Source organism: Rutidosis leptorrhynchoides, chromosome 2, assembly GCF_046630445.1.
Source record: "Rutidosis leptorrhynchoides isolate AG116_Rl617_1_P2 chromosome 2, CSIRO_AGI_Rlap_v1, whole genome shotgun sequence".
Lineage (NCBI taxonomy): Eukaryota > Viridiplantae > Streptophyta > Magnoliopsida > Asterales > Asteraceae > Rutidosis > Rutidosis leptorrhynchoides.
The window spans coordinates 608,342,473-608,359,781 of NC_092334.1; positions in this window are offsets into that span (position 1 = coordinate 608,342,473).

Here is a 17,309-nt window from a genome sequence, read left to right on the forward strand (position 1 = left end):
GTAGTAATGATGTTCATAACATCATTTGATTCATATATATAAAACTATCTTATTCGAAGGCTTAAACTCGTAATCACTAGAACATAGTTTAGTTAATTCTAAACTTGTTCGCAAACAAAAGTTAATCCTTCTAACTTGACTTTTAAAATTAACTAAACACATGTTCTATATCTATATGATATGCTAACTTAATGATTTAAAACCTGGAAACACGAAAAACACCGTAAAACACGATTTACGCCGTCGTAGCAACACCGCGGGCTGTTTTGGGTTAGTTAATTAAAAACTATGATAAACTTTGATTTAAAAGTTGTTATTCTGAGAAAATTATTTTTATTATGAACATGAAACTATATCCAAAAATTATGGTTAAACTCAAAGTGGAAGTATGTTTTCTAAAATGGTCATCTAGACGTCGTTCTTTCGACTGAAATGACTACCTTTACAAAAACGACTTGTAACTTATTTTTCCGACTATAAACCTATACTTTTTCTGTTTAGATTCATAAAATAGAGTTCAATATGAAACCATAGCAATTTGATTCACTCAAAACGGATTTAAAATGAAGAAGTTATGGGTAAAACAAGATTGGATAATTTTTCTCATTTTAGCTACGTGAAAATTGGTAACAAATCTATTCCAACCATAACTTAATCAACTTGTATTGTATATTATGTAATCTTGAGATACCATAGACACGTATACAATGTTTCGACCTATCATGTCGACACATCTATATATATTTCGGAACAACCATAGACACTCTATATGTGAATGTTGGAGTTAGCTATACAGGGTTGAGGTTGATTCCAAAATATATATAGTTTGAGTTGTGATCAATACTGAGATACGTATACACTGGGTCGTGGATTGATTCAAGATAATATTTATCGATTTATTTCTGTACATCTAACTGTGGACAACTAGTTGTAGGTTACTAACGAGGACAGCTGACTTAATAAACTTAAAACATCAAAATATATTAAAAGTGTTGTAAATATATTTTGAACATACTTTGATATATATGTATATATTGTTATAGGTTCGTGAATCAACCAGTGGCCAAGTCTTACTTCCCGACGAAGTAAAAATCTGTGAAAGTGAGTTATAGTCCCACTTTTAAAATCTAATATTTTTGGGATGAGAATACATGCAGGTTTTATAAATGATTTACAAAGTAGACACAAGTACGTGAAACTACATTCTATGGTTGAATTATCGAAATCGAATATGCCCCTTTTTATTAAGTCTGGTAATCTAAGAATTAGGGAACAGACACCCTAATTGACGCGAATCCTAAAGATAGATCTATTGGGCCTAACAAACCCCATCCAAAGAACCGGATGCTTTAGTACTTCGAAATTTATATCATATCCGAAGGGTGTCCCGGAATGATGGGGATATTCTTATATATGCATCTTGTTAATGTCGGTTACCAGGTGTTCACCATATGAATGATTTTTATCTCTATGTATGGGATGTGTATTGAAATATGAAATCTTGTGGTCTATTATTATGATTTGATATATATAGGTTAAACCTATAACTCACCAACATTTTTGTTGACGTTTTAAGCATGTTTATTCTCAGGTGATTATTAAGAGCTTCCGCTGTCGCATACTTAAATAAGGACAAGATTTGGAGTCCATGTTTGTATGATATTGTGTAAAAACTGCATTCAAGAAACTTATTTTGTTGTAACATATTTGTATTGTAAACCATTATGTAATGGTCGTGTGTAAACAGGATATTTTAGATTATCATTATTTGATAATCTACGTAAAGCTTTTAAACCTTTATTGATGAAATAAAGGTTATGGTTTGTTTTAAAATGAATGCAGTCTTTGAAAAACGTCTCATATAGAGGTCAAAACCTCGCAACGAAATCAATTAATATGGAACGTTTTTAATCAATAAGAACGGGACATTTCAGTACTACCCGAATTTAAACTTATAAAATGCTAATATGAAGAAAAAGCTTTTATAAATGAGTTCATATTATGCTACGAAATACTATTAACTACTCTTAATATTCTGTATGATTAACTTGTTCCATTAGACTATTTTGAAGGAAATGGCACCGACTACTCGACACACCGTGAATATGAATGAAGAGGAATTCCGTACTTTTCTAGCTTCAAACATAGCCGCAGTACAGGCTGCGCTACATACCAACAATAACCTTGGATCTAGCAGTACAGGAAATCGTGTAGGGTGCACCTACAAAGAATTCACTGCCTGCAAACCTTTGGAATTTGATGGAACCGAAGGACCGATCGGATTGAAACGGTGGACCGAGAAGGTCGAATCGGTGTTTGCCATAAGTAAGTGTACTGAAAAGGACAAAGTGAAGTACGCTACGCATACCTTCACAGGTTCTGCGTTAACATGGTGGAATACCTATCTAGAGCAAGTGGGACAAGATGATGCGTACGCACTACCGTGGTCAGCATTCAAGCACTTGATGAACGAGAAGTACCGTCCCAGAACCGAGGTCAATAAGCTCAAGACAGAACTTAGAGGGTTACGAACCCAAGGATTTGATATTACCACGTACGAAAGACGATTCACAGAATTGTGCCTATTGTGTTCGGGAGCATTTGAAGATGAGGAAGAGAAGATCGACGCGTTTGTGAAAGGATTACTGGAAAGAATCCAAGAAGATATAAGTTCACACGAGCCCGCCTCCATACAACAGGCATGTAGAATGGTTCACAAACTAGTGAACCAGATTGAAGAAAGAATTAAAGAACAGACTGCTGAAGAGGCCAATGTGAAGCAAGTCAAAAGAAAGTGGGAGGAAAACGGTGATAAGAATCACCAATACAACAACAACAGCAATTACAACAATAATCGCAACAATTATCCCAACAATCGCAACATCAATCGCAACTACAACAAACGGTCCAACAACAACAAAACAACAACAATAACAGCAACTACAACAATCATCCCAACAACAATAATAACCGCAACAACAACAACATTCAGAAGCAGCTATGCCAAAGGTGTGAAAAGTATCACTCGGGGTTCTGCACCAAATTTTGTAACAAGTGTAAAAGAAATGGTCATAGCGCGGTGAAGTGTGAGGTCTACGGACCAGGGATTAATAGAACGAAAGGAACAAATGGTGTCGGAACGAGTAATGGCGGAGCAAGTAGTGTCGGAGCAAGTTATGCCAATGTAGTTTGTTATAAATGTGGAAAACCAGGCCACATTATTAGAAATTTCCCGAACCAGGAGAACACGAATGGACAAGGCCGTGGAAGAGTTTTCAATATTAATGCGGCAGAGGCACAGGAAGACCCGGAGCTTGTTACGGGTACGTTTCTTATTGACAATAAATCTGCTTACGTTTTATTTGATTCGGGTGCAGATAGAAGCTATATGAGTAGAGATTTTTGTGCTAAATTAAGTTGTCCATTGACGCCTTTGGATAGTAAATTTTTACTCGAATTAGCAAATGGTAAATTAATTTCAGCAGATAATATATGTCGGAATCGAGAAATTAAACTGGTTAGCGAAACATTTAAGATTGATTTGATACCAGTAGAGTTAGGGAGTTTTGATGTGATAATCGGTATGGACTGGTTGAAAGAAGTGAAAGCAGAGATCGTTTGTTACAAAAATGCAATTCGCATTATACGAGAAAAAGGAAAACCCTTAATGGTGTACGGAGAAAAGGGCAACACGAAACTACATATTATTAGTAATTTGAAGGCACCAAAACTAATAAGAAAAGGTTGCTATGCTGTTCTAGCACACGTCGAGAAAGTACAAACTGAAGAAAAGAGCATCAATGATGTTCCCATTGCAAAAGAATTTCCCGATGTATTTCTGAAAGAATTACCGGGATTACCCCCACAGCGATCCGTTGAATTTCAAATAGATCTTGTACCAGGAGCTGCACCAATAGCTCATGCTCCTTACAGAATCGCACCCAGCGAGATGAAAGAACTGCAAAGCCAATTACAAGAACTTTTAGAGCGTGGTTTCATTCGACCAAGCACATCACCGTGGGGAGCTCCTATTTTGTTTGTCAATAAGAAAGATGGTACATTCAGGTTGTGTATCGACTACCGAGAGTTGAACAAACTTACCATCAAGAACCGCTACCCACTACCGAGAATCGACGACTTATTTGATCAACTACAAGGCTCGTCTGTTTATTCAAAGATTGACTTACGTTCCGGGTATCATCAAATGCGGGTGAAAGAAGATGATATTCCAAAGACTGCTTTCAGAACACGTTACGGTCATTACGAGTTTATGGTCATGCCGTTTGGTTTAACTAATGCACCAGCTGTGTTCATAGAACTTATGAACCGAGTGTGTGGACCATACCTTGACAAGTTTGTCATTGTTTTCATTGATGACATACTTATTTACTCAAAGAATGACCAAGAACACGGTGAACATTTGAGAAAGGTGTTAGAAGTATTGAGGAAGGAAGAATTGTACGCTAAGTTTTCAAAGTGTGCATTTTGGTTGGAAGAAGTTCAATTCCTCGGTCACATAGTGAACAAAGAAGGTATTAAGGTGGATCCGGCAAAGATAGAAACTGTTGAAAAGTGGGAAACCCCGAAAACTCCGAAACACATACGCCAGTTTTTAGGACTAGCTGGTTACTACAGAAGGTTCATCCAAGACTTTTCCAGAATAGCAAAACCCTTGACTGCATTAACGCATTAAGGGAAGAAATTTGAATGGAATGATGAACAAGAGAAAGCGTTTCAGTTATTGAAGAAAAAGCTAACTACGGCACCTATATTGTCATTGCCTGAAGGGAATGATGATTTTGTGATTTATTGTGACGCATCAAAGCAAGGTCTCGGTTGTGTATTAATGCAACGAACGAAGGTGATTGCTTATGCGTCTAGACAATTGAAGATTCACGAACAAAATTATACGACGCATGATTTGGAATTAGGCGCGGTTGTTTTTGCATTAAAGACTTGAAGGCACTACTTATATGGGGTCAAAAGTATTATATATACCGACCACAAAAGTCTTCAACACATATTTAATCAGAAACAACTGAATATGAGGCAGCGTAGGTGGATTGAATTATTGAATGATTACGACTTTGAGATTCGTTACCACCCGGGGAAGGCAAATGTGGTAGCCGATGCATTGAGCAGGAAGGACAGAGAACCCATTCGAGTAAAATCTATGAATATAATGATTCATAATAACCTTACTACTCAAATAAAGGAGGCGCAACAAGGAGTTTTAAAAGAGGGAAATTTAAAGGATGAAATACCCAAAGGATCGGAGAAGCATCTTAATATTCGGGAAGACGGAACCCGGTACAGGGCTGAAAGGATTTGGGTACCAAAATTTGGAGATATGAGAGAAATGGTACTTAGAGAAGCTCATAAAACCAGATACTCAATACATCCTGGAACGGGGAAGATGTACAAGGATCTCAAGAAACATTTTTGGTGGCCGGGTATGAAAGCCGATGTTGCTAAATACGTGGGAGAATGTTTGACATGTTCTAAGGTCAAAGCTGAGCATCAGAAACCATCAGGTCTACTTCAACAACCCGAAATCCCGGAATGGAAATGGGAAAACATTACCATGGATTTCATCACTAAATTGCCAAGGACTGCAAGTGGTTTTGATACTATTTGGGTAATAGTTGATCGTCTCACCAAATCAGCACACTTCCTGCCAATAAGAGAAGATGACAAGATGGAGAAGTTAGCACGACTGTATTTGAAGGAAGTCGTCTCCAGACATGGAATACCAATCTCTATTATCTCTGATAGGGATGGCAGATTTATTTCAAGATTCTGGTAGACATTACAGCAAGCATTAGGAACTCGTCTAGACATGAGTACTGCCTATCATCCACAAACTGATGGGCAGAGTGAAAGGACGATACAAACGCTTGAAGACATGCTACGAGCATGTGTAATTGATTTCGAAAACAGTTGGGATCGACATCTACCATTAGCAGAATTTTCCTACAACAACAGCTACCATTCAAGCATTGAGATGGCGCCTTTTGAAGCACTTTATGGTAGAAAGTGCAGGTCTCCGATTTGTTGGAGTGAAGTAGGGGATAGACAGATTACGGGTCCGGAGATTATACAAGAAACTACCGAGAAGATCATCCAAATTCAACAACAGTTGAAAACCGCCCAAAGTCGACAAAAGAGCTATGCTGACATTAAAAGAAAAGATATAGAATTTGAAATTGGAGAGATGGTCATGCTTAAAGTTGCACCTTGGAAAGGCGTTGTTCGATTTGGTAAACGAGGGAAATTAAATCCAAGGTATATTGGACCATTCAAGATTATTGATCGTGTCGGACCAGTAGCTTACCGACTTGAGTTACCTCAACAACTCGTGGCTGTACATAACACTTTCCACGTCTAGAATTTGAAGAAATGTTTTGCTAAAGAAGATCTCACTATTCCGTTAGATGAAATCCAAATCAACGAAAAACTCCAATTCATCGAAGAACCCGTCGAAATAATGGATCGTGAGGTTAAAAGACTTAAGCAAAACAAGATACCAATTGTTAAGGTTCGATGGAATGCTCGTAGAGGACCCGAGTTCACCTGGGAGCGTGAAGATCAGATGAAGAAGAAATACCCGCATCTATTTCCAGAAGATTCGTCAACACCTTCAACAGCTTAAAATTTCGGGACGAAATTTATTTAACGGGTAGGTACTGTAGTGACCCGAACTTTTCCATGTTTATATATATTAATTGAGATTGATATTTACATGATTAAATGTTTCCAACATGTTAAGCAATCAAACTTGTTAAGACTTGATTAATTGAAATATGTTTCATATAGACAATTGACCACCCAAGTTGACCGGCGATTCACGAACGTTAAAACTTGTAAAAACGACATGACGATATATATATGGATATACATATGGTTAACATGAGATTATGATAAGTAAGTATCTCCATAAGTATATTAACAATGAGTTATATACATATAAACAAGACTACTAACTTAAGGATTTAGAAACGAGACATATATGTAACGATTATCGTTGTAACGACATTTAAATGTATATATATATCATATTAAGATATATTAATATATCATAATATCATGATAATATAATAATTTAACATCTCATTAGATATAATAAACAATGGGTTAACAACATTAATTGAGATCGTTAACTTAAAGGTTTCAAAACAACACTTACATGTAACGACTAACGATGACTTAACGACTCAGTTAAAATGTATATACATGTAGTGTATTTGGATGTATTAAAATACTTTTGGAAGACTTCAAGAAATATATCAAAACACTCATACTTAACGAATATGGTTACAGTTACTTTTCCATTCTTTTCTTTCATCAAGAATTCTAGTCGTATTCTTACCCGTATTATACACAGCTTCAAAACGTACTTACTATGAGTATATACCAATAGGAACTAGCATGGGATTCCACTCTTGATTATGTCATGTATGACTAATCAATTTTAACTTCTACCATGAGCTAGTCAACTAACTAGAACTTCTTTTAACCCCACTCACCACTCACCAATTACCACTCATCATTCACTCCATTTCACTTCCAATTCTCTTTCTAATTCTCTCTCAACACACACACACTATTATGAACGTATTTTTCCAGTAGTTAATCATCATCTTCATCAAAGATCACTTCAAGAATCAAGCTATAATCATCATAGGAAGAACACTTCAAGAACACTTCAAAAATCCCTTCAAGTTTACTAATTTACTTCCAAGCTTTCTAATCCATTCCAAGTAATCATCTAAGATCAAGAAACCTTTGTTATATACAGTAGGTTATCTTTCTTATTCAAGGTAATATTCATATTCAAACTTTGATTCAATTTCTATAACTATAAACTATCTTAATTCGAGTAAAAATCTTACTTGAACTTGTTTTTGTGTCATGATCCTACTTCAAGAACTTTCAAGCCATCCAAGATCCTTTGAAGCTAGATCATTTCTTGTCACTTCCAGTAGGTTTACCTACTAAACTTTAGGTAGTAATAATGTTCATAACATCATTCGATTCATATATATAAAGCTATCTTATTCGAAGGTTTAAACTCGTAATCACTAGAACATAGTTTAGTTAATTCTAAACTTGTTCGCAAACAAAAGTTAATCCTTCTAACTTGACTTTTAAAATTAACTACACACATGTTCTACATCTATATGATATGCTAACTTAATGATTTAAAACCTGGAAACACGAAAAACACCGTAAAACCGGATTTACGCCGTCGTAGTAACACCGCGGGCTGTTTTGGGTTAGTTAATTAAAAACTATGATAAACTTTGATTTAAAAGTTGTTATTCTGAAAAAATGATTTTTATTATGAACATGAAACTATATCCAAAAATTATGGTTAAACTCAAAGTGGAAGTATGTTTTCTAAAATGGTCATCTAGACGTCGTTCTTTCGACTGAAATGACTACCTTTACAAAAACGACTTGTAAATTATTTTTCCGACTATAAACCTATACTTTTCTGTTTATATTCATAAAATAGAGTTCAATATGAAACCATAGCAATTTGATTCACTCAAAACGGATTTAAAATGAAGAAGTTATGGGTAAAACAAGATTGGATAATTTTTCTCATTTTAGCTACGTGAAAATTGGTAACAAATCTATTCCAACCATAACTTAATCAACTTGTATTGTATATTATGTAATCTTGAGATACCATAGACACGTATACAATATTTCGACCTATCATGTCGACACATCTATATATATTTCGGAACAACCATAGACACTCTATATGTGAATGTTGGAGTTAGCTATACAGGGTTGAGGTTGATTCCAAAATATATATAGTTTGAGTTGTGATCAATACTGAGATACGTATACACTGGGTCGTGGATTGATTCAAGATAATATTTATCGATTTATTTCTGTACATCTAACTGTGGACAACTAGTTGTAGGTTACTAACGAGAACAGCTGACTTAATAAACTTAAAACATCAAAATATATTAAAAGTGTTGTAAATATATTTTAAACATACTTTGATATATATGTATATATTGTTATAGGTCGTGAATCAACCAGTGGCCAAGTCTTACTTCCCGACGAAGTAAAAATCTGTGAAAGTGAGTTATAGTCCCACTTTTATAATCTAATATTTTTGGGATGAGAATACATGCAGGTTTTATAAATGATTTACAAAATAGACACAAGTACGTGAAACTACATTCTTTGGTTGAATTATCAAAATCGAATATGCCCCTTTTTATTAAGTCTGGTAATCTAAGAATTAGGGAACAGACACACTAATTGACGCGAATCCTAAAGATAGATCTATTGGGCCTAACAAACCCCATCCAAAGTACCGGATGCTTTAGTACTTCGAAATTTATATCATATCCGAAGGGTGTCCCGGAATGATGGGGATATTCTTATATATATGCATCTTGTTAATGTCGGTTACCAGGTGTTCACCATATGAATGATTTTTATCTCTATGTATGGGATGTGTATTGAAATATGAAATCTTGTGGTCTATTGTTACGATTTGATATATATAGGTTAAACCTATAACTCACCAATATTTTTGTTGACGTTTAAAGCATGTTTATTCTCAGGTGAATACTAAGAGCTTCCGCTGTTGCATACTAAAATAAGGACAAGATTTGGAGTCCATGTTTGTATGATATTGTGTAAAAACTGCATTCAAGAAACTGATTTCGATGTAACATATTTGTATTGTAAACCATTATGTAATGGTCGTGTGTAAACAGGATATTTTAGATTATCATTATTTGATAATCTACGTAAAGCTTTTTAAACCTTTATTTATGAAATAAAGGTTATGGTTTGTTTTAAAAATGAATGCAGTCTTTGAAAAACGTCTCATATAGAGGTCAAAACCTCGCAACGAAATCAATTAATATGGAACGTTTTTAATCAATAAGAACGGTACATTTTACCTACCCGTTAAGTTCATACTTAGTAGCTAATATACAATTCAACTACTACAATTCTATATGAAAAACTGATTATAATAATATTTCGCGTTCAAACTTTTACATAATATTTTACAAACTTACAATACCGCTTATTTTACATATAGCATGAAATATAGCACACAATAAATTTGATACAAGATGGTTGTGAAGATAATTCTAGCTAGTACACAATTCGTCCAGCAAAGGCAATAAAGACACGTAATTCATACGTCCAGAAACAAGTCATGCATTCTGATTTTACTAGGACTACTTCCCATCCTTGGTCTTGTGGAACATAACTGTTATGGCTGTTGATAAGACAGCGTGTTGTAACGTCGTCAAAGGGACGAGGGTTACGTAATGTCCAACAGTCCCGTAACAATCTAAAAACCTCATTTATTACCCCAATTACCGACTCCGTCACTTGTGGGAACGTTTTATTTAATAGTTGTAGCCCGATGTTCTTGTTCTCACTTTGGTGAGAAGCGAACATTACTAATCCGTAAGCATAACATGCTTCTTTATGTTGCATGTTAGCCGCTTTTTCTAAATCATGAAGTCCAATATTCGGATATATTGAGTCAAAATAATTTCTTAACCCATTGCGTAAAATAGCATTTGGGTTCCCCGCAATATATGCGTCAAAGTAAACACATCGTAACTTATGGATTTCCCAATGTGATATCCCCCATCTTTCGAACGAAAGCCTTTTATAAACCAAGGCATTCTTGGAACGTTCTTCGAATGTCTTACAAACTGATCTCGCCTTAAATAGTTGTGCCGAAGAATTCTGACCGACTCTAGACAAGATTTCATCAATCATGTCTCCGGGTAGGTCTCTTAAAATATTGGGTTGTCTATCCATTTTGTGTTTTTATACTGTAAAATAGACAAGAGTTAGATTCATAAAAAAAAATACTTATTAATACAAGCAATTTTTTTACATATATCATAAAGCATAAGCACACTATATTACATATATTACACCACACGAATACAACTATCTTATTCCGACTCGCTCGTTTCTTCTTCTTCGGTTTTGGTTCGTTTTGCCAAGTTTCTAGGGATATATGATGTTCTCCTAATACGAGCCGTCGTTTTCCACATTGGTTTAGAAAAACCTGGTGGTTTAGAGGTTCCCGGGTCATTGTTACAACTTAAGGACTTCGGGTGTTGACGATACATATAAAGTTCATCGGGTTTGGAATCAAATTTCTCTATTTTTATGCCCTTTCCCTTATTGTTCTCTTTTGCCTTATTAAATTGTGTTGGGGTAATTTCTATAACATCATCGGAATCCTTGTCGGGATCCGATTCATCGGAGAATTGGTAATCCTCCCAATACTTTGCTTCCTTGGCGGAAACACCATTGACCATAACTAACTTTGGTCGGTTGGTTGAGGATTTTCTTCTACTTAACCATTTTATTATTTCCCCCACTGGTTCTATTTCTTCTTCCGGATCCGATTCTTCTTCCGGTTCCGACTCTTCTTCCGGTTCCGACTCTTCCTCCGGTTCCTCTTCGGGAACTTGTGAATCAGTCCACGAATCATTCCAATTTACATTTGACTCTTCATTATTATTAGGTGAGTCAATGGGACTTGTTCTAGAGGTAGACATCTATCACATAATATCAAACACGTTAAGAGATTAATATATCACATAATATTCACATGTTAAAAATATATAGTTTCCAACAAAATTTGTTAAGCAATCATTTTTCAAGTAAACATGGTCGAAGTCCAGACTCACTAATGCATCCTAACAAATTCGATAAGACACACTAATGCAAAATTCTGATTCTCTAAGACCAACGCTCGGATACCAACTGAAATGTCCTGTTCTTATTGATTAAAAACGTTCCATATTAATTGATTTCGTTACGAGGTTTTGACCTCTATATGAGACGTTTTTCAAAGAATGCATTCATTTTTAAAACAACCCATAACCTTTATTTCATAAATAAAGGATTAAAAAGCTTTACGTAGATTATCAAATAATGATAATCTAAAATATCCTGTTTACACACGACCATTACATAATGGTTTACAATACAAATATGTTACATCGAAATCAGTTTCTTGAATGCAGTTTTTACACAATATCATACAAACATGGACTCCAAATCTTGTCCTTATTTTAGTATGCAACAGCGGAAGCTCTTAGTATTCACCTGAGAATAAACATGCTTTAAACGTCAACAAAAATGTTGGTGAGTTATAGGTTTAACCTATATATATCAAATCGTAACAATAGACCACAAGATTTCATATTTCAATACACATCCCATACATAGAGATAAAAATCATTCATATGGTGAACACCTGGTAACCGACATTAACAAGATGCATATATAAGAATATCCTCATCATTCCAGGACACCCTTCGGATATGATATAAATTTCGAAGTACTAAAGCATCCGGTACTTTGGATGGGGTTTGTTAGGCCCAATAGATCTATCTTTAGGATTCGCGTCAATTAGGGTGTCTGTTCCCTAATTCTTAGATTACCAGACTTAATAAAAAGGGGCATATTCGATTTCGATAATTCAACCATAGAATGCAGTTTCACGTACTTGTGTCTATTTTGTAAATCATTTATAAAACCTGCATGTATTCTCATCCCAAAAATATTAGATTTTAAAAGTAGGACTATAACTCACTTTCACAGATTTTTACTTCGTCGGGAAGTAAGACTTGGCCACTAGTTGATTCACGAAACTATAACAATATATACATATAACACCCCTGATTTTTTTTTTTAAAGTCACAGCGGAAACCGTTATAAAATCTGATACATAAATATAAAAGACACGTGTACTATATTTTATTTACATCATATCATATATTTAAAGTCCATTACATATATTAAAAACCATATATTACAATTGTAACACCCTGATTTTTTTTTTAAAAGTCACAGCGGAAGTAGCCCTGTTTATAAAATATGACACGTAATACAAACGACATATGTATTACATTACATTAATATCATGTCAAATATTAAAAGTCCGTTACATATATAAAAACCATGTGTTACGTTAAACAAAGACACTATTAACAAAAGACACGACATCAGAGTCTCGACTTGTCAAACATATCATCCCGCATCCCGTCTTCACCCTGGTATCTAACGTGCAATCGTACTGAACCTGCAAGGGTGGAAATGTGGGGGATTAGCACAACTGCTAAGTGAATGAAATCTATCTAACGGATCAAGTCTAAGCATCAATCCAGCAACCATATAAAAGTATGCTAACGTCCTAACAACATACAACAAAGATAACGACAATACAAGGATCGGCGGCTTGTACGAGCACACGACTCCTAGCTGATCGGGCCAGAGTCTACCGATAGTCCTCGCTACTCGATTCACAGTATAGTCATCCGGACGCAGGGGATGCGTCATTCATACTATACTCCACAATCAGTAGCCTTTGGACCCAACCTCCCCAGGCTCGGTTGACCTCATACGGACTCTAACCTCCCCAGGCTCGGTTATGAGTCCCCAGCCTCCCCAGGCCCGGCTGGCGTCAAACACATTGCACATAATATCACACAATATAATCAACATGTAATAATTCACTAACTTGTGAACCATTATCTAAACATGGCAATCGGATATAACACTAATCTAATAAATAGAGTAAACAACAGTAGCATGTCTTGCTACTCAAACTCTATCCGGAGATAGACCCACTCACCGGTACCCGCAAAACTCGGTAGTCTAATGCCACCGAGTCTTCTCCTTGTTTGTATCACCTGAGAACAATACTAAATAAGTTAGTAAATCACATCCCATTTACTAACAATATCATACTATACATATATATATATATATATATATATATATATATATATATATATATATATATATATATATATATATATATATATATATATATAATCCACATATACATCATATACGTATATATGTAAACACAATATTCACACTTACATATATATTCAATATAAGCAACCATCACTTACTTATGCATATATATATATATATATATATATATATATATATATATATATATATATATATATATATATATATATATATATATATATATATATATATATATATAATGCCAAGTCACACAAATAGGTCAACTGGACACTAATGACCCAAATGGGTCATAATTTTCTCACTTTAACCCAAATAAGCTCAATACCTATTTTAAAATATCGAAACATGCATATACACTTGACACGACATCGTGGATGTACCATAACCAACAAATACCCATTTTGACACAATATAGTCCAAGCGGGTCAAACGGGATCAAACGTGATCAAACGGGCGAACGAACCAACATACAAACCATTAAACAAGTGTACGGGTCATCGGGGTGCGACCACGCCAAGCCGATGCGCGCTATGGTGGGCGAACCGCTGCAGAGCAGCAGCATAAAGGCTGCAAACAGCACCTAACAGCTGCAAAAATGCTGCAGAAACTGCCCCGCGCAGCAGCAAAAACAGTAGCAGTAGCGTAGCTGCTGTCCCTCTCGGTTTCACCCACAAATTTCGAGGTTCGGGCTGTTTTTTGACCAAATTAAAGTTTAAAAATGATGCACAAACATATATATAACAAACGGGTCAATGGTTAAATGGGCGAACAATTGGCGAACAATTCAACACAAGCTTTACACAAACGGGTCGGGGTCTAAACGAGCAAACCAACACATGAACCGCAAACCGGCAACCATCGCCAACCGGCGGCAACCACCACTAACCGGCAGCGGACAGCTGCACGTAGGCAGTAGAAGCTGCTGGAAAATAGAAGAAGCAGCAGCTGCGCTGCCTGAAACAGAAAAAGTGAGCTGCAGCAGCCCACGGCTGCCCCATCCTTGATTCAGACCCAATTTTTTGTGTTTCAAGCAATATTTTGACAATTTACAAACATGCAAATAACCTCTAACATATATAGATCATAAACCCACAATTATAACACCAAAACAACAACAATCTAACAAGAAATTGGTCAAATTAGAGCTATGAACACTAAACACAAAAACCCCAATATCTTCATAAATAATACCTAAAAACTAAATACACTTACCTTAGGTTGATGCTGAAATCATGAAGAATAAGATCCATGAACAAATTTATTTAATTTGCAACATTTAATTTTTAGGGTTCATGGTCAAGGTGGTGGTGGCGTACGAGTTTAAGAGGAGAGGGTGAGAAGGAGACTAAAAAAATGAAATGAAAGAGCAGCTCATCCATTTTATATTTACAAGTTAGGTGTGGTTAAATCCGTACTTCCCAACACACAGGTATTTATCTGTTTACTGTAACGCAACGTACCTCGTTCGGTAATGCAAACGAGGCCCAAATTTAATAAATAAATTATTTATACGACCCTTGTCACAAAACGCACCCAATGGACTAACAATTAATAAATAAATATTTTATTAAAATACACTTAAATACACTTAACAACACTTAAAGGGCAAAAAGGTAAATTCACCTAGGCCCGTCATCAGGATGTTACAAATCTACCCCCCTTAAAGAGATTCCGTCCTCGGAATCTGGTCAGTCAAAGTCAACAAAGGTCATGGGTACACCAACCTACCACAACAGGTGACAATGAGACCTAACTCACATCATGTCTTACGTTCACTAACGTTACAAAGTTCCTTTCATATCTTGTTGGTCAAGTGAAAATTCATTGGTCAAAAGTCAAACACACTGTCCACTAAGATTACTACTCAATGGTCAAATCTCACTTATACGCTAATCTGCAAGTTTACTTACAATACACGATACCCAAATCTTTCCCCACATACTCTAGTCTAGGTTTTACACACCAAATCTCAAGTCACCACTAATGACCCACTACATGATATCTGTCAATCATGATTTGGGGTTATCCCCGGGTCACGTTCATCGAATTTCCCAAATCAACTCAGTCTAAAACATTGATTAATGGCTATCATTTACCTTTGAACACACAAACTTAGCTAATTTCATCACTACAATATCGTTAAGTCAACTCAGATTACAATAAATTACCCAATATCCGTAATTTAATACCTGTTTCAATCCTGCTATTCAAGAATTTTGTTGAAATTCACTCAACCGAGTCAATATTCACCCAATTATTCAACGACTAGTTTGCATTTCTGGTCTACTCATCCCTAGTAGAACCACTTACCAACACAGTTCCAAGTCAAATCTAACCACTAAATCACGAATCCCGAGTATAGAATAACCGTCATCCTATACTGGAAGTAATTTTCTACCGGTCATTTCCCTTAAATAACCTTAATTCTTTTGTCCGATATCGTTAAAGTTACTCCTCAAAGGTCGTGACTAGGTTAAGATTCAATCAGAATCCTCAATCCAAACCTATTAAATCAATAACTTACACAAAATATAGGTACATTACCTTCGTCTGTACCAAATCATCAAAGTCAGCCATTGGTCAAAATCCTCCGAAATTCAAAACAGACTATCAATCACTACATCTCCTCCGACTCCCGAAACTATTGTATGATTTACCATGATGTATTCCATTGGCCAGGTGTAATACACCATCCCAAATCATATTTTCATTTCGAGTATTTCGGAGCAAGATCCTAATCGAATATGTCAATCAATCGCAGTCTATTTACTCTGATCATTTACTCTGATCACTGACAGTTAATCCACTAATAACAGAGATATTCTAAACTCAGGATTTCTAAATTTGTTATCCGATTACAACTATCATGGCACATTTTCACTGTTCAAATGTACCCAACTAATCCTTCTTTCGCAACACACTAGTAAATTCCAACGCTTCTCTCTAAGTCCTCTACAGTCACAATACCCTCTGAACATGGTATTATCAATTTACATCGATTCGTCCTTAAGTGATACTAATCACAACTTCACTCACAGTCGGACACTCACCCTAGTCTTAGGGTCAACTCACACCCAAAACTCACTCCTCAGTCCAGTCAAAGTCCGTCTCTACCTACTCAAGAGACAAATACAAGGGAACAGCCTACACTTACGTTCTAAGGGCCACACACAAGGTCACGTCAGGCCAAGGAAGGAAGACAGTTCCTTAGGACAACCCTACGGGTCCTACACAACAAGTCCAGTCATACCAGGATACTACAGGCCCAGTCACATCTACTGGTTCGGTCACTGTCTTCAAACATAAAGACTACACGTCACACAGCCACAAACTAAGGATCAAGTCTCTGGTCAACTCATAAGGGAACTACGAACCTAAAACAGCCCCTATGGGCACTACGTGTATCCCGCAGGTTAGTAGCCAACGATAAAGAAAAAGACTTCCTACAAGTCTTAATTCCCACTAACGGATCTTGCATAGCAGCATAAACTAAATCT